The following is a 19844-nucleotide window of genomic DNA, read 5'->3' as shown; positions in this document are numbered from 1 at the left end:
CTGGGGCAAAATAAGTGTTGTAAATAAGAATGAAACATGTATGTTCTTATTTAATATCCAGGGTAATAAAACCCTGATCATCTTGAAATGTATATGAGCAAGTATTCAGTATGTACTGCAACAGATCTTGATCATTTACACAAAGATGCAACAAGATATCTACAATTTAAATAATTTCGGGATCATAATAGTCCTAAAATAAACCTTGACAAAAAATACAAGCCTTTTTAGGACAAAAAAATAAGTACATACACTTAAAACTAAATGTTATGAAATAATAACAGATTCAGATATTGTGCAAATGATCATTGATAAGGTACCTGTTGCCCTTCAGTTTGTAGATGTATAAATAGTATCCGATAGTGGATTAGTGGAAAGGGCTACCCTTAGCAATTTAATAAATATGCTCTGGCTAGGTCTCAAAACAAGTGCCAGCGAAACTCTGCTAAATCCCTGGTACTTAAAGCATAAGCATTAGAAAGTTTCCCGGAGAAATGTGTGTTAATTTCAGGCAGCTCCACCCATTGAAAAGTCTGGAAAACAATCAAATACAATTTGAATTTAGAAACACAGAGACAATTTTAACAAAGGAAAACACGCTGTTGATGGGGACCAACGTGCTATTTCAAGCTCAACTTAAATGTCAAGTACACTAAGTAGGCCAACATGGTCAACATTCTTTACCTCGGGGCGTATTCACTTTTTGAAGATCAAATCATTTAGTGGGGCAAGGTCCAAGGCCTAAGCCAGTGAGGGCAACCCAGAGGCAGATATCACCATTGAGCCTCTGCAGACACTGTTGGTTTTGGTGTCAAAAGTTGGATAAATATGGGGTTTTAAGCCACCAAGATTGCTTCAGCAATGGAATAGGTTTGTTGACTTGCCCTGGTCCATCTAGTCACTTTTTTGCTCTCATAATCTTCAACTGGGACCAGGCTGGAAGCTGTAGACGGTTAGGTCTAGACAAGGCCAGAAACATTTTAACAAGTTGTCCTGCTGAACCGTTTTTCAGAGTGCAAAAAGGCTCAGAGTGGGACAAACCAGTTTTATGTTTTACCCGTCTTAGCTGTGACCTCTCTGGGCTATATTCAGCACTTGTCCGGTCCTGTTGAGGTGGAGAGAATGACTAAACCACACTTCTCTCCAGGTGCTGGGAACGTTATGTCTGGTCTTCTCTGCAGTGCCCAGGTTCATTGGGAACGTTTCAAGACACACAGTATCACTTCAAACAGTGATTTGCAGGATCCAGTACTCTCTGGACAGATGGGCCGTTTTGAGGTTATAAGTCTGTCTGCTTTTTGTGTTCCTACTACAAGCAAATAGGAGGTTAGTCACTTGAACTTTCAGAGTAGTTCCCTTCCCTGGGTACCAGCAAGATTCATAAGTCCTGCTGCCCGTTTTTCCAAATACAGTTGTATTTTTTCAAGACTAGTCTTCCCAGGATTAGGAGTGTTCTGAGGTGGTGAAATACTATTCTTATCCAATGCACTAGCCTGTGATTGAAGCATTTTCAAATTCAATCCTGTCTAATTTCTCACCCTATGCCCATCTCATTTGAAGCGCTTCCTCCTTGCTTTAGCGCAAAATTTGCAGATAGGTCTCCTTCCTCTTTGAGGGCCACATACTTTCCGCCCTGCTAGGACTAGAGCCAGAAAGTCAAGGAGGGCTCTCGGGAAGAATGGGAGCATCTGGCATTTCCAAGTCAAAAGATTTCTCAAGAAGGTTTTTCTTTGCCATATTAACTGTTTCAGTCAAACTCACTGATGGCTAATCCTTGATGAGTTGCTGGGTGTTTTGCCATGCCTATATTCTCTGGAGAGCTGTGTTGTTAACTCAAGCCAGAAATATTCACTGGGCCTCTGGGTGCTAGATGAATGGTAACATTTGTTCTAAGCCATTTATGACTGAGTCGCGCAAATTAAAGTTTTATAACGTTACAAGGTAAAAGTCATCAGAAATCTACTTTCACCATAAAAGTAGATTAGAAAAACCTGACTGAAATAACATTGCCTACTTTTGCTAGCATTTTTCCAACCACACATGTACAATAAGGTTTTTAGTTTTTCCAAGAACTGTTTTGGATAATCTAGCTAAAACTATGCAGCAAAAAGAAATTTGGAACATATAGTCAAGGAGGGTGCACTCTATTACAAATATGTAGCATGCTTTTTGATATACAATGTACTATACATAAAAAAGGTTAACCAGCATGGGAAATTAACTTTTCCTTTCCAAGTGTCACTGCAGTGGTTTTAAAATGTAGCCCAGCGACTGCACATGCATGGTCCTGGTGGCCATATATTGTTATCATAAATGTAGGCGGTATAAATATGCACTGCAGTCCAGATTTGCATTCAAATTCCATGCCATTGGTCCATTTTCTGCACTATTTTCCTTGTCCTTAAGGTGAAGTTAAGTAGACCAAATGGGTGAGACCAAATTGGACTGTACCAAGAAAAGGAAAAATATCTGGTGACCACTGAGAAAAGGTGACTTTGCCATATGAATGAGTTACCTCAAAATTATTGGGGCTACACATCTGTTTCAATCACCCAAGATGTATGCATGTATGTATGTGGGTATTCTATAGCCCAAACCTTGCAAAAAGGCTGTGGAGGTCTGTATAGGGTCAAAAATAGTCAACAAGTGTATGAGAGGTAGCTGGTTTGTGGGCAGTTAATGCATTATGAGAATGAGTTCTTTAAAGAGGTGCATCGTCCACTCTTTCCTAAATTGGAGCAGTGTTGGGGCAAGCCTGATGGACATGGGGACATTGTTACTGGCCATGCGTAGAAAGCTGTTTTTTTTTCTTTTTTATAATTCTTCGCCTTCAATTTGATGGTGTTATGGCTGCCGGCGTGCTGAGAACCACAAGAGATGGTGAGCATGTCTATAGGATAAGCAGAGGTACTAGTCATGATGGCTTTGCAAAATATGTGTCTAGTTTTAAAGATTATGCCAGCCAGTAAGGGGAGTCCATTGAGTTCCATCGGGATGTGGGTGATGTGATCATATTTTTTCAGACCCCAAATTACTTGTCTTATGGCAGGTAGGATTTTCTTTTAAACTTTTGCAGTTTTTAAATACTGAACATTTTGTGTCAAGTGTCATAGAGGGCTTCGCATAAGCACCAGATTACTTTACACAAGGTCATATCCATTTTTTTTTTAGGCGTGGGGAGATTAAGTGATATTTTTCAGAGTCAAAGGATTTTGAGTCGGTTCTGTTCAAAAACCTTATTCTGCAAGTTAAAAACATCCATAAAAGTACATAAAATATAGAAATAAAACAATGTTAAAACACTTCAAGCTGATCTACATAATATACAAAATAATAAGCCATAAATTCCATAGATCCATTAGAATATACCATAACCGATAAAATCTAATATACTGCACTTTTCCTCAAAATGTAAATGTAAATGTAAATGTAAGGGACATTTATAACGCGCAACTTTCACTCCAAGGAGTATCTTGGCGCTCACACAACTCAGATGGGAGAGTTGGAGAAGAAAAGGAGATCCTGCTTTTTACACCACAATTACACCAGATTCCTACATGAAGCGTCAGACAGAGGGAAGATCCAGGTTTTCAATGCCTTCCTAAAAGGAGCTTCTAGAGAGAAGGAACGTAGGAAGAGGGGAAGCTTATTCCAAGCCTTGGTGCCCAATACAAAAAGGGATTTACCACCTTTAGTGGCCAGCCTGAAGCGAGGAAGAGTAAGTAGGTTCTGGTTAGCAGACCTCAAGCATCGCGTAGGGTAATATCTTTTAAACCCACTGTGTATATAACTTGGGCCTCGTTGGTGAAATGCCCTAAAGGTAATTAAAAGAAGTTTGAACAAAATTCTTTTACCTATAGGCAGCCAGTGAAGCGTATCTAGTGCTGCAGAGGCTGACGATTTACGAGGCCAACGCAGTACAAGGCGAGCTGCCGCGTTTTGGACCATTTGTAATTTGTGGAGAACAGTTTTATTAGCTCCAACGTATAGTCCATTACAATAATCCAGCCTGGAATTTATTAAGGCAACTGCGACAGTTTCACTCGCTGATAGCGGGAGTAGGTCGAAAAACTTCCTCAGTGCTCTTATTATCTGAAAGCACATCCCTGCTACTGCCACAGCTTGGGGTTTAAAGGATAACTGATTGTCAAATTTAATGCCCAAATTGCGGGCGGCAGTGATTGTATTGGGGGGAGCTTCTACATCCACAGGCCAGCACAAAATTGGGGAAAACAAATTCTGATTCCCTATTGGTAAAATTTCAGTTTTTCCGGCGTTACATTTTAAATGATTAGTGGTCATCCATTTAAAAGTAGCTGCAAGACATTCCTTGAGATTTTCTTCAGCACCTGGCCTTTCCCTGTCCATTACCAGTATGAGTTTAGTATCGTCAGCGTATGAAATGGCGCTGATCTGAAATGACGCAATCAGTTTCATGAGGGGTACCATATAAAGAATAAAAAGGACAGGGCTCAAACTAGAGCCCTGAGGAACCCCTGAGCTGACGTCTTTAGCCTCAGACTGGTATGGGCCTAACACTGTAACTTGGCGTCTATTGGTGAGGAAATTCCTACACCAAGCCAAGACCTGTCCTCCTACCCCTGCGGCAGCCAGCCGGTCCCCTAAGATGTTGTGTGAGACCGTATCAAAGGCTGCCGACAGGTCAAGTAGGATGAGGACAGCCTTCTTTCCTTGATCCATTGCTGCCCGTAGAGTCTCTGCGGTGAAAAGCAGTGCTGATTCGGTAGAATGTTCTGACCGGAATCCTGACTGATTGGAGTGAAGAGTGTTGTTATTTTCCAAAAAGTTAGTCAGTTGGTTATTGACAAACTTTTCAGTCAGTTTAAAAATAACGGGTAACAAGGAGATGGGGCGTAGATTGGAAAGAGTGGTGGGATCGGCAAGGGCTTTTTTTTGGAGGGGCTTAACAGCTGCAAGTTTCCACTCAGTAGGAACACTCGCTGTAATTAAAGAGGAGTTAATGATCCTATTGATTAACGGATTGACCATTTCTACTAAATGATGCAACACCGGAGGAGGACAGGGATCAAAAGGAGATCCCGATTTGCTTGCCAGGATTGCCTTGGCGGTTTCCTCCAGGGAAACTGGAGCGAATTCATCAAAGCAGGGGGACATTGGCGCCTCCACTGTCTGCTCAAATTCATAGCCTTCAAAATAAAAAGAGCAACATTAAATCATACTTGATGATCATTCATTGCAAGCAAAAACCTTAAAACATCTTTGTGAGTTCTAATATTTTGTGCACCAAACATTGGTCTGAGATAGTTGCAAAACAACATAAAGTGCGACGTGCTTTGTTTACTAGTACCGTCACATGGACATGGGATAAAAGATAGGAGGCAAGGGTTCATAAGCGGAAAAGCAACAAGATGGTGCAAAAAACAAGACTAAACCTGGTCAAAATAAAGTGGTGTTGAATATTAGTAACATATGTTAAGTGGTTTTGATAATCCTTCTTGAACCCAAGGGACAAATAAAATGCTACTGTTGGTGTCATCTTCTCAAAGTCCAAAGAGCATTCCGTTTTATTTATTTATTTATTTATTTATTGGTTTGTATAGCGCCTGAATCGACTCCGGCAGGAGTATCTCTGCGCTTTTGATGCCCGTAGTAACGGAAAAGATGATATAAGTAGAGTCTAGATTTCATTTCTGAACAGGGCGATCTTCAAGAGTTTTCGGAAAGTGAGATGTTCTTTACATTGTCTCAAAGACAGAGGGAGACTGTTCCATAGACTAGGTCCAGAGATGGAAAGAGCTTTACACCCGTGTCTGTTTTTTTTGGCACGGGGGACTACTAAGAGAAGATTATTGCTGGACCTGAGGGAGCGAGTTGGAGCATAAGGAACAAATTTCCTTGTTAGATAGGCTGGCCCTTTCCCATCAAGACATTTATGGATAATGCAGCATATCTTAAATTTGGCTCTTTGCCGGATTGACAGCCAATGTAGCTGCTCAAGGAGAGGTTTGGAAGCAGTTCTCGGGGGGAGATTCAGAACAAGGCGAGCTGCCGTGTTCTGAATAACCTGGAGCTTGGCCAGCACGCCTTCATTGGCAGAGAGCAGCAGGCCGTTGCAGTAATCGATTCGACTAAGAATCAATGTCTGTACAAGAGTCTTCCTAACCGAGTCAGGCAGTAATGGGAAGACCCAACGTAACAGGCTGATGGTGTGGAAACAGATACCTGAAATGTAGTTGGTATGTTGTTTCATAGATAGATCATGGTCGAATCGAATCCCCAGGTTCTTTACGACCTGTTTGGGTTCGGGAACTGCTCCCAGATCTTGTGGCCACCACTCAGGAGTCCATAGCATTTTAGCCTCTCCAAACAACATTACCTCCGTTTTGTTGACATTACACTGGAGGCAGTTGGAGGACATCCAGTCTGCCACTGCTTTCATGCCAGATGAAAAGAAGCTCCTAACATCAGCGGAGAGAGTCTTAAAAGGGAAGAGGAGCTGTGTATCATCTGCGTAGGATACGGGGATGAAACCATACCTACGCATCACTCCTGCCAGGGGTGCCACATAGATGTTAAAAAGGGTTGGGCTCAGACAGGAGCCCTGTGGCACCCCCTTAGAGATCTCAATTTCCGCTGAACGATACGCTCCCATGGTGACTCTCTGGGTGCGATCAGATAGGAAGCTCTTTAACCAGTCAAGGGCATTGTTCTTAATACCAGCGTTCGACAACCGATCAGTCAAGATGGTGTGAGACACGGTGTCGAACGCTGCTGACAGATCTAATAGAACCAGGATGACTGAAATGCCCTTGTCTTGGTACATCTGCAAATCATCAGTGACAGACAGGAGGGTGGACTCCGTGCTATGTTTAGGCCGAAACCCTGACTGAGAGTAGTCTAGGGCGCCAGCAAGTTCAATGTATCCAGACAATTGATAGTTTACATATTTTTCGATTAATTTTCCCAGGAAAGGTAATAAGGAGATGGGTCTGAGGTTGGTTAAGTCAGACCAGGGGGTGGCAGTATTTTTCCTGATGGGTCTGACAAGGGCGCGTTTCCATTCTATGGGAACGATACCTGAACTGAGTGAAAGATTCACCAGATTTGTAATCAAGGGGCAAAGTTGTTCAGCTAGGACAGGCATAATCCTGGCAGGGATGATATCGTCAGGGCTTCCACTCTTCATCTGCAGTATTAGAGAGGCAGTTTCTTGTACAGAAATGGGAAGGAAGCTGTCTAAGGAGTATGTGTCTAGTTTTATTTCTGTATCCACCTGGGGAAATGCCAGATCAGTGGTAATTAGTTTGTTAGCACATATTATTTTGTCGTATATTTTATGTTGTGAAAAGGTATTTCTTAGTAAGAGATAACCCTTGAAGGGGGTCTGGCTGCAATATCAATTTCAATAAAGTGCTTATAGAAGAATACATGTATGCTAACCAGGGGATATGAAAACGTTATCTAGTGCTGGACAATCTAATATAATTGATTTAGTAAAACTGGTTTCTTTTTTTAATATATGAAAAACCAGAGTAGGTAGGGGTCTTACCAAAATTAGATCCTTCAAATACTCCTCATGATAAAAAATCAGGGTTCAGGTGGAATCTGGTGAACAGAGTCATCATTTTCCTCTTCTTGCAATGACTTACGAGGCACATGGCCCAAAGACAAGCTCCATAAGTAGCTGTGACCACCCCCTGGCATTATAAATCTCCATTATCTCTTTAATGGGCCTGCAACCCAATTTAGAGAAAAACCTGAAAATTCCATGGGAGTTTTTGCTCATTATTCCTTTAGCGTTTAAAATATTTTAAACTCAAGAACCGGGGCTCGTAAATAGGATTCCCAGGTAGCAAAAGGAATTAACTCTAGCAAATATGGTGTTATCAATAAAAAAGGATCAACATTTTGTTGGTTTTTGAAATCATAGTAAAAGTTTTTGTTTTATTAATCATCCTTTTTTTTAAGCCATAAACTGCCCGAAAGCAAACATACATTTCTGCAGGCCAACTGGGATCCTAGTTAGCATAATCAGCATATAATAACACTGGAATAGGGAGTCTGGCAGCACACGGAGCATCACCTTGTATAGACTGCAGCACATTAGCAACCCATTGATAAAAAGTGTAATTAGCAAAGGAGCCAGAATGCAGCCCTGCACGATGCCTCGCCCTACCTTAAAAGAGGGGGAGTATTCTCCCTCTGGGCTGTATTGAACTTTATTTGAAAGGTTCTCATATATATGTGCAAGGAAACTAACTATATGCTACGGGGCACAAAGAGGAGAGCATGGCCAACAAGATCAGAGAAGCAGCTGAAAACAGCAAAGCAGAGGTATGAGGATTCTGGTTTAGCTCTGGTGTACTTCCAGATTACAAGGTCTAGATTAACACTGTTATATAGTATCTATGCCTTTTCTAAAGTCATACTGGGCTGTACATAAAATAGAAAATTCCTATGCGCACTCCTTCAATCTCCTAAGTAAAATCCTACTCATCACTTTAAATGAAGAGTATTAAAGTGAGATTGAATGATAGTTTTTAGAGTCTGATTTATTGCCCTGCTTAAAAATAGGCATGTCTCTTAAGATATCCCAAGAAGTTGGAATCGTACTAACAGCGGCCGCATTGAACACCGTTGTCAAGATGGGGCCCCATAATACTTCAGCTGATTGAAAGGCATCAACAGGCACCTCATCTGGTCCCAGAACCTTTACACTGGCGCTAGCAAGCAATGCCTAGGTGACTTCATCCAAAGTAATATCTGATGGGAGATAGCCCCATCTGCCCCTCACTACACATGCATCTGGATCACTAGTCTCACTGCTCTGTATAAAGATTGCAGAGAAATGTGCCATTCATGCTTCACAAGAGATAGAGGAGTTAAGCCTAGAGATGGTATCATATTTTAGGTAAGGTGCATTGACCGTTTCCCAAAATAACTTGTGGTCTTTGGATTCCTTTGCTAGAGTTCATCTAGTTCATGTCTCCTCCTGCAATATCTTCTTCCTTACTGCAAGGGCCTGCTTTGAGGCAAAGAAGCTTAATTTAGGTATTAATATCCTGGGTAGAGTGATGTAAAGCCACTTTCAGTCACTGGAAAGCCTGTGTGCATGAATGATCAAACCATCATCCCCTGTTCCTGACTCAGGAGGAAGTCAAATTCAGTGTCAAACGTGTATTGATGGAACAGGTAATTTGTTTAAAACTAGACAGCATCATGTTGGGAGTCACCTCGTCCTTTAAACAGCTACTAATATCGGGAAAGTTCCTGATTTCTAATTCTTGGAGTATTCTATTAGGTTTTATTGGGGGAATGCTACACATTTCTTGCCCCACAAAAAAAGGCAACATGATTGGGTCATGATCAATTATTGCCGACTGTACAACCATAGGGGTATCACACAAACGATTAGTAGAGGCTAGACACCAACACATGGTCAATAACAGATGATATATTTCTACCTGCGAAGGATAGGATTTGTTCCCTATTATCACCACATTTGCACTTCAGCAACAGCAAGTTGTACTTAAAAATAATTGAGTTTAGTGTGTACCATACTCATTATGGCAGAAATATTTAGAGCCTATCCAAGTTGGTATAGCCGCATACATATTTAGCTGGAAGAGGGCAGGACTGGATATTAAAATCGCCTTCCCATAGTAGTACAAAACTATCATGAATAGAGCGTAGAAAAACATTCAGACCATATTCATGTGCATAGACTACCTTGCTATGTGTGGAATCCAAAACAGTGTTATAGACATCGACCAAAACCAAATCAAGACCCTCCTTGATAGATAACCACAACAGTTGGGAAGGTATGCCTACCAAAAATAGCTTTTTACTGATTAATGGTAGGTTATTAGAGATAAGTATCTGTAACCCTCCAGTGGTCCATCCTGCATGTGAAGGAATAGTACCTAAAAAGTGAGAAGAGAAGCCCTCACAGTGCTTAGGGTCATACACCATGTTTCCTGTAAACTTATTACATCAAAACCAGAAATTGTATAAGCCCACTCCGTAGTACCCAGCTTATTCAATAAGCCTCCCATATTTCATGTGATCAATTTGTAACACTCATCGGGATCTAGAGGTGTATTACTCATATTTCTCTCATTGGTATGCCAACAACAAAGGGTAGGATTAAAATAAAAAAAATGTCCATGGATGACAATTTTAGAGCATTTAACTAGACCAATAGTGCCTACAACATCTAAAGCTTCAACATTAGGCAAGAATATACCAACATCTATCTGATTGTTGAGGATGTTGAGTCAACGCTGGGACGCACTCCTGGGTCACTAGATCCAAGGTCAGCAGCTTTGACCGGTAAGCTGCATCTCCTACCACCTTTAAGGGGTGCTGGTGTGGAGTCTGAGAGGCAATTAAGCAAGACAATACCACCACCAGATGTGAGAGAATAAGGGCTTGAACAGCAGTTCTAAAGTTGATTTCTGGAAGAAGCAGTTTCACATTGTTTTTGCAGAGAAAGAGCTGGTCCCAGGCTGTCTTTGTTTTATTGGAAATGTGTTCCTTGATGATGAGGTTGGTGTCTGGGTAAATCCAATTGAATTAGCATTTGGTTAAAGTTGGGGTTTGAAGTCATCAATGTTCTTGTCATTAAGACATATTTGTACTGTTTGCTGTTCTTGGTACATATCACAAGTTCTGTCTGAGTTGGGTTAAGCTTAGGCTAGGCAATTTGTGAGGCATTGCATCTCTGCAGCAGAGCATACTTTCAAGCAGAGTTGAATATCATCTGAATATTGGTGAATACTGATGATGTTTTCTGTGATTAGAGCATCAAGCTGCAACCTGTAGAGGTTGAATATGACAAGGGACAGGATGGAATCCTGGTTGATAAGGACTTTGAGATAGTGTATTATTAGTTGAAGTGGATGTTACTTCTCTTTAAGAAGTAATAATGGCACTATTCCCTAGTAGGTCTAGTTGGGTCTCAATAGTTTAAAGGTGAGCTCAACCCTTAGTAGCTGTAGCACAGAGCACACAGGCTTAACTTAGGAGAAATGTGTAAAGCATTCCCAAGTATCAAAACAGATAAAAAGTAGAAACTACAGCACTATAAAAATCTCATTACAATTTGCAAAAATAAAGAACACTTTAAGGAACATGCACAAAAACAACAATATCCGATGTGGGTAACCAGCGATATGATTTTACATTGCTTTAGATGTTTCTAGCACCATAAATGGCAGAACCAAGGCTATCTGGTCATGCAAGACCTAGTCACAGTCAACAGTTAAGATTAGTCGCTATGGAGCACGGGATAGGATAACTAGGACAAGTGAATACCAAGTGAAAGCTTACCTTTGGACTTAGTGTTTTTTAGAAGACAAGTCCTCATCAATGGTGTCATCTGCAAGTACTGGTGCAGGTTAGGTCTGAAGAGGGGCTCGTTGAGGGTGGCTGGATGAAGCACAGGTCCTCAGTGAGAGTCTCAGCTCTGGCAGGAAGTTCGAGGTTCTTGATGTAAAAGACTGGGAAACTCAGAAGTTTGAAGTTCGGGCCCACAAAGGCATCAGAATTGTTGGAGTGCTGCTCAACATTGGCCCTGGTAAAATCCTCTGTTTGGACTCAAAAACTTTTTGGGAACTCAGAATCATCTCAGCTGGGCAAACCACCAAGCTGAGTTTGACCATCAGTTCAACATTAGTGGCTGCTTGTTGGAGCCAGTCATGTGGTAGTCTCTGGTTCTTTTGGCAAAAAGTTCATAAAAAGTTCATAGGTGTCCAGTCTCAATTTTGAAAGAGTACAATGTAACATCAGGTAAGAGTCCAGGACTGTTTGGACACCTTTTGGGTGTTAAGACTCATTCTCCCAGAAGCCAAAAACAGGGTCCAAGACAAATCCAGTTGGAAGTGATAAGCAAGGCTCAGCAGAATTTTAGGCTTCTTGCATATTTTGTGTTCCAGGAGCCACTCCCTAACCAATGGGATAAAAGATCCCAAGGTGCCTCTACCCACTTTTGTAGTACTGCTGGTGTGTTTTACTGTTACCTATCCCACAATGCCTCTCTTTACCTAAAACCAATATGGCAGATATTTTCTTCTCTTGTTCAGCACTTGCACATAGCTCCCTTATGCCAACCAGTGGGGTGGCTAGTATAATCAGCAAACCATTCCTTTTCGTCACTGTAATCCATTTCTAGTTCTGGAGGCAGCCTCTACTGGGATTGGGAACCAGTTGACAATCAGGATAATGAAGGGACAGGCCCAGGTGTGAGTTATATCTGCTTCTTATAGGGTAGGCACCATTTGAAGTTTATTTAAGTTTGTAAGCACAGCCTAGATGTCCGTCTTGTTATGGAGAAAACATCTCCCCACTGAAACCTTTTGTCTACTGTTTGGAAGCATAATACATTCCAACACAGGAGATCTGGTAACAGCCATGACACTGAGCACTGGCTGATATGCACATTTGGCTTCTGCAAGAAAATGCCAACTTTCTAATAGGGAAATTTCCAAAATTGTTATTTAAAATTTGACTTAACCATTAGATTGAATCTTAAATTACTATTAGGTTGAGTCTTCGAATCATTGTTCTGCTTTTGCAGGACAAAAGTTATGCATCATAAAGTGTAATAAAGTAACCAAGTGTTTTTCTATGGCGAGCAATCCTTTGAGTGCTACCTATACAGTTTAGTAATGTCCCTGTTACTACCTATGCACTCCTCCAGTTACTCAGCCAGCCCCATGTCCTTATCCAATCACTCTCCCACAATCCAAGAATTTATAAATTCACCATGCACTCTCCTTGGAGCACTGTAAGTATCCTGTCGCTATCCATGTACTCATGCAATAACCCAGGCACTAATACATGCAGTGCTGCAATCACATGTGCCCTATCCCTGCAGTACAGCAACCGCCTATACACTACTCATTCACTCCTACAATTATCCTGTTAGTACCAGTGTACTGCAGTAAATGCATTGTGATTTCAAAACAAAGCGTTTAAATAGTTTTTATGTAGAATGTGTTTGTTTTCAAATAGAATTGTATATTTTATGGACTTTTAATAGTTTTTCTTTTTTTTAACAGATATTCTTCACCATCATTAAAAAAGACTTATGATGACTAAAGAAACAGTAAAGAGGAAACAACAAAAGAAAGAGTATTAGAAAAAGAAAAGACAACAGCAGGAATTAGATGAACTACAACATGTGGGAAAAAAGTACTGAGGTAAGAGAACAAAATAATTGATCAAAAGACTTTCAAAGGCTAGAAACAGTTTGCACAATGTGGAAAGTAGAAAGAATACCTCAACAACAATGGAAAAATAAAGGAGAAATTAATGGGAAATTACGTTTTCAAAAAAAAATCTATGGTAAAAGGAGAATGAATCAATTTGATAAAATAAGGAAAAGAATGTTTCACAATAGAGTAGTATTTAAATTACTAAAAGATGCCAAGAAATATAAAAAGATCAGCATTGTATAAAAAAGAAATAAATTGAAACTGATGTTTAAAAAAGCTTTTGATTTAAAAAGGAAACTATTCATTTTAATTTTAAACAGAATTCGATCATTAGATAAACCAATACATTTTATGAAGGCCAAAAGTAAAAAGAAGAGAGAAATTACCAGAACTAACTTTTGTGATATTTTTTGGGGTGAATGGAAACACAGTTCAAGTTCAGAGCCTTTTTTTAAGGAAGAGAGCTATTTTCAAACCAATACATTAGTGTATGCAGTTGAAATCAGTGGTCATGCTTATGAAGTGAAGAACGGTTGTCCAATTGAAAAAGAAAAGAATGCTCCTAGAAATGTCGAAGAAGTGATGAAGTTCTAGGGAGATGCAGGAAAGCCCCAGTGTTTACTTGGGATTGTAGAAGTATTTGTAGTATACGACAGGAGTCTATTGATATTTTACGAACTTTCTTACGAGCATACAGTAACAAAAGTGTTAAACAAAAGATTAAGATGCTCCAAGGACTAGCGCCTTGCAAATTGAGAAAAAATACTGGTTTGCAAGGTCATTCTCTGGCTTGTCTTTCTAGAAATGTGTGTCAAAGTTTCATCATTTCAGAATGTTAGCAGTACATCACTCTCAAATGCGGAAGTTAATCAGAAGATTGTATAGCGCAAAAAGTCCAGCAATAATTTTAAGTCACTTAAACAGTGGTCTTTTGCATGGGTCAGTATCAGATATAATCAAAAATTTGTGATGAAATAGAGGTTTGTTACTTTAGTCCTGAAGAAGAGTGTAGACAAAGTGAGGCATTGATAGAAGTGGGTGTTGAAGAAGACGTGGAACATAGTAGTACTGAGAAGTTTGAAGAAGAAATACAAAGTTTAAGGTAATTTGTTGTGAAAGACCAAATAATGTTTGTATTTGTTGTCGACAAACTCACAATAAAAATCAGACTAGGAATGTTGATCTGTATTTAAAAAGTGAAAATAGAAAACAATGACAAGTGGAAGGAATTTGCAACTTATTTGTTGGTAGGAGATTACTTTGATTTGGGTATTGATCAATGTATTTGTAAACATTGTTATACAAATTAGACAACAACAAAATGCCAGTTAGAGCTGTATTTAATAATAACCTAACCTAGAAATAGTAGCCATTCCTCCAAAACTGGTAGATTTAAACATGTTTGAGTCTATTTTGATTGAATCTGTGCACCCGTTTCAGGCTATTGTTCGTATGGAGCCAAAAATAGGTAAGTTGCCTCCCACAGATTTACAGAGAGGATTAAAAGGAAGAGTTGTATGTTTGCCTTTAGATTTAAAGAAACATATTGAAACTATTGATGTAGAGAAAGAGGACACTTAACCGGTAGTTATTCTAGTTAATGGTGTTCCTACGAAGAGTCAGAAAATATGGCAAGAATTAGTAGACGTCAGCAAAGTGCAAAAGGCAAAGTTATATCTCATAAAAAACAATGATTACTACAAAATGTGTATGTGGAAGAAAAAAAAATAGTTTTAGGAGATGATAACGAAATGTCAAGTGGCCAAATAGAAAAAATGGACATGTCCAAAAGTATAGACATTTATGAACATTATAGTATACATCCTTTACATTCCAAAGAAGTGATGGGAAATAATAAAATTATTCCAAATGAAGAAAGCGAAGGAGACTCCCATGAGTGTTTGGGAAAAAATTTTGGAAGCTCGTTGTTTTCCACAGCTCTTCCCCACTGGAAAAGGTGGACAATATGATGAACAACTAGTACAGATTCCCGCATCAGAATATAGGACATCAAGATTGTACTCAGAAGATCCAAGATTTTGACAATGTATCCCATATACATTTCATCTTTTGTTTGAAAGTGACTTGTCTGGACTTTCATATGAAGTCAACCAAATATTATAGTTCCTCTTCAAAATGTTTCTTCAAAGGAACTCATGGACAACGTACATGAAAGAGATGATCATTTAGAATCTCAATTGATTAATTTGATTGTGTTTCAGTGTGGTAGTAATGAGTATTGGTATCGTCATCATGGAGAACTTAACTGCATCTTAAGGAACTTAGGAACTCCTATATGGTTTGTTACGCTAAGCTGTGCTGAATATGCATGGGACTATTTACTTGAATTTCTTCGAGAAGCAAATTCAAATATTAAAAACATTGAATTCAAGACACCTGGAGAACTGTGTTCCTTGGATCCTGTAAATGTGTGCAGATATTTTAATCATAGGTGTCAAGCTATGATGTCTTTTATCTGCAATGAAAACAATCCTCTTCTTGGAGAAGTTACTGATTTATTTCGTAGAAAGGAGTATCAAGCTAGAGGTGCTCCTCAAATACATATACTTTTATGGATCAAGGATGCACTCAAACTTGGAACTGATTCGGATGAGACTGTTTTATCTTTTATTGAAGACTATGTTACATGTGCTATACCAAAAATAAGAGAAGAAAACACCTTAAGGCAACAAGTTTTACGGTGTCAAACTCATGGATGTGGCAAATACTGTCGAAGGAAATACAAGTCAAAGGGTAATTGGCCTGAGGAGGCCTCTTCCCCCCAAGAAAATAAGAAGGCTGGCCAGGCCCTGGGGGATGGGGTCCCTGGGGCCATAATTGGCATCTGGAAGGGGGGCCACGCTGCCCACCTCCCATAAAACAAAAGAAAAAAAAAATAACTGGCAACTCGCCGGAGGCCCCACCCCCTCCGTGCAAACCGCTCTACATATGCGCCCCCTGGTGCATTGTAAGTTGGGGAATTCATTCCCATTGAATACTTGGGGTCCCTGGGGGACAACTAGCCAACCAGGTACCTCCAGTAAGCGTCACAGGGCTGAATTGCAGAGATGTGGTCCGAGGCCACACCCCTTTTTACACCACTCTTCAAACACGAGTCCAGGTGCACTGCTGCTTGGAGGATAAAGTCCCCTTGTGTACTGAGGTCCTCAGAACACAAGACAACCTCATCACCCCACCAGCAGTGCACCAAGAGGCACGTTTGCAGAGTGATGTAAAAAGGGGCGTGGCCTTGGACCACCTCTCTGCAATCCAGCTCTGTGGCTCTTACTGGAGGTACCTGGTGGGCTAGTTAGCCCCCAGGGACTCTCAGTATTCAAGAGGACTTAATCCCCCAACCCAGAACGTGCCAGGAGGTGTGTCTGCAGAGTGGTGGAGAAAGGGGTGTGGCCTGGTATGAGAAGTTAGCAATCCTGCTGTGTGGAACTTACTGGAGGTAATAGGAGGGGTAGTTTGCCTCCAAGGTTGACGTTGGGGGCTAAGTGCCCCTCCTATTACCTCCAGTAAATCCCACACAGTGGGATTGCTAAGAGGTGTTCGGAGGCCACGGTCACCTTTCTCCACCACTCTGGTGGATGTGGTTCTTAGATGGGTTCATTTATATCTGGCCAATAGACGGCAGGCAGTGGCTCTCCCCCTATTAATCGGACTTTGTTGACATCAAGCATTGGGTACCTCAGGGGTCCACAATCAGCCCTTTATTATTTAATGCCTTTATGAGTCATTTGATAGCTATCATCAAGGCACATAACAATTGTCTGGTGAAATATGCAGATGATACCCAGCTTATTCTGTCCCTTGAAGGGGATAATGCTGGTTCTTTGGAAAATGTCCATGCTTGTATGTGGGAAATGGCAAGCTGGCTGAGAGATAACTGCATGCAATTTTATAATGATAAAACCGAGATTCTGTACCGGGGGTAGGTAAAGTGCAGTCAGCACTTCCAACTGACTCTTGTCCTATCCCCACGGATGTTCCTCTTGTTCCCATTGAGAGTGTACGTAACTTGGGTGTCAGCTTCAATGACAAGCTGCACCTGCACCTATAACCTCAAGTCAACATGCTGGTGGGGAGTAGATTTCTCTCTTATCAGAGGACTTCTGAAGGTGCTGCCGATGTTACTAACTCAAAGCAGAGCTTTAGTGGTAAGGAGTGCCATTCTGAGCTGTCTGGATTACTGCAATGCTTTGCTACTGGAGTCCCCGAGGTATTTGATCGAGAGACTCCAGAGAATTCAGGCAGCAGCAGCAAAGCTTGCACTAATGAGACCACGACGATCATCTACATCTCAGGCCCTGGCGGAGCTGCATTGGCTCCCAGTAGCTCAGAGGATACAGTTTAAGTCACACTGTATCATGTTTAAGGCATTACCCGGACTTGGGCCCAAACCGCTATAGAGTAGATTTGGATGGTATGCTCCTACATATTTAAAACATAAGCACAGGTGCACCATAAATCAATGTCAGGGAAGAACAAATATAAATAGGGCTCCCGGTTTTCCGTTTAAACTAATTTTTACATATAAACACAGACAGAAAACTATTTTTCATTTGTCTGTATTTATATGTAAAAACGGTAAGCTACTAGTAAAACTATGCATGGATGAGGTCACCTTCTGGCATGTGCTAATCAGTGAGAAAGCACACTTTGGCGCATGTTAAGGATATTTCCTTCGTTATTACATTTTAGTCTCTATTTTCAAACTGATCTAAAAATAGAGCTCCTCCGGCAGGGGAATCGCATCACTTAGTTGGCCTGAAAGCATTTCAAAAACCGAAAAAAATATCAGACTTTGGTGGGCATCTGAGCTGCGGATCTGCAGAGCAGAAGCCGCCGTCCCTGCTCGCAGTCTGTGTTAAATTGTTTAAGGGAGTAGGTGGGGAGGCTTGTTAATGCATACTAATGCACCTCCAATGATTTGTTTCCCCAGTTTTCAGCAGCGTCATTCCTTTTACGGTTGTCTTTTGTTCTTAATTCTGGGCTTCTGGGCATTTCAGCAAACTGCTGTTCCCCTGTGATAAGCCCCAGGAGTTAAAAAGTTCTCGGGGCCAGCTCGCACTTCGCATCTCTCTTAGGAACTCCATAGGATGCAACAGCCCCTCCCCACCCTCGCACAGGCTGTGGACAGCCCATTGTCATTCTGACATCAGGTGATTATCACATTTAGAATGACAATGGGCCGTCTGCCTTGAACATGATATGTGCACCACAAGGGAGTGTCTGAGGTGAGTGACTCACTTAGCACCTGTAGATTGTAGCAGAGGAGCTTTCCCCAGTCACCCAGCTTCGGCGTCCAGCAATTCAAAATCAGTGGGGGTTCAACATTGCGGGCACATCCAGCTCTGTAGATTTTAGTACTTGCTTGGTGTGCTCAAGGCTGTTTGATTTTATTTGTAATCCAATGACAAGCAGTTTAAAAGAGAACAGGGGCCCTAAATGAACTGTGGCTATGAAAGCACCAGTAAGGAAACATTTAAAAAAATGACCATGAAAAATGCAGACGTTTTTACTGTGGGAATTGCAGCTAATGTATGTAGCATGGCACTCGAAAGTTGGATCAAGTAATACTGTGATACTAACACATGCAATGCATTTCTTGTATGTTATAGAAGTAGTGCAGCACTAAGTTTACTCAATACCTTCAACTTAAAGTTTAGAAAGGCATTTTATTTTCGCTGTGTTTTCACTTTAAATAAATGTGGAAAAATACTAGCTGAAGCATCGTCTTTTGCTTGCGGCAAAAATAAATGTGGATAAATACAGAAAAAATGGCAAAAAAATAAATATGGATAAATACAGACGGAAATGGCAAAAAAAAAATACCATAAAACCGGGAGCCCTAATTATAAAGTCTATTTCCAACACAAATGTTCTTCCAAATTCCTTTTATTCCAAAATCAACAACTTTTAAAACAAGGTCATGAGCATGACTGTTCACAGCGGCACAGCCAACGTGTTTCGTCCTTGAAGTGGACTTCTTCAGGGCTGATTCAAACACATAAATATACACATGAATAGATAAGACTAGACATATATTGACACATCACATACTGTACAGACATTTAGATACATTTATTTAAAAAGGCTCTTCTTTCCTGCCAGATTTCTACATTAATACAACATTTATACAAAACAATCCAAAGTGAATAAACAACAAAGACAGACCAACATTATTATACGTAATAACATTGTGATTTTCCAAACCTATAGACAATATTCTTATAGAATGTTCTTATCAATACAATACTTCAAAGAGTGTGACCAGAAACAACAAGTCCTCATAGGCACATACAAACTATCAATTATGAGCAAATAACTTAGGATTCCCAGAGGTAAAGAGAACGTCAGAAGCAGGATGATTCAAGAACTAATACAAGCAGAGAGAGTCACAAGCCAACCGCCTCAAACTCTTGTGATTGAGGGATGCAAGAAAAGATTATATCAAACACATATGCCATGAAAGGCATGTTGGTACCGAGTCGAGCAGTACAGTCAGAATAAACATAGTGAAGTACCCACCGCTCAATATTTGGGGAAAGTCAATCTCAATAGGAAAGGAGCCAGTAGATAGCCAGGTCCGTAGTCTATAAGTCGCTCCCCATCTACAGTGGGGTTATCTGGAATGTC

This window comes from Lissotriton helveticus, chromosome 6 (assembly GCF_964261635.1).
Source record: "Lissotriton helveticus chromosome 6, aLisHel1.1, whole genome shotgun sequence".
NCBI lineage: Eukaryota > Metazoa > Chordata > Amphibia > Caudata > Salamandridae > Lissotriton > Lissotriton helveticus.
The sequence above is the reverse complement of the archived record's forward strand: the minus strand, read 5'-3'. Positions refer to the sequence as shown.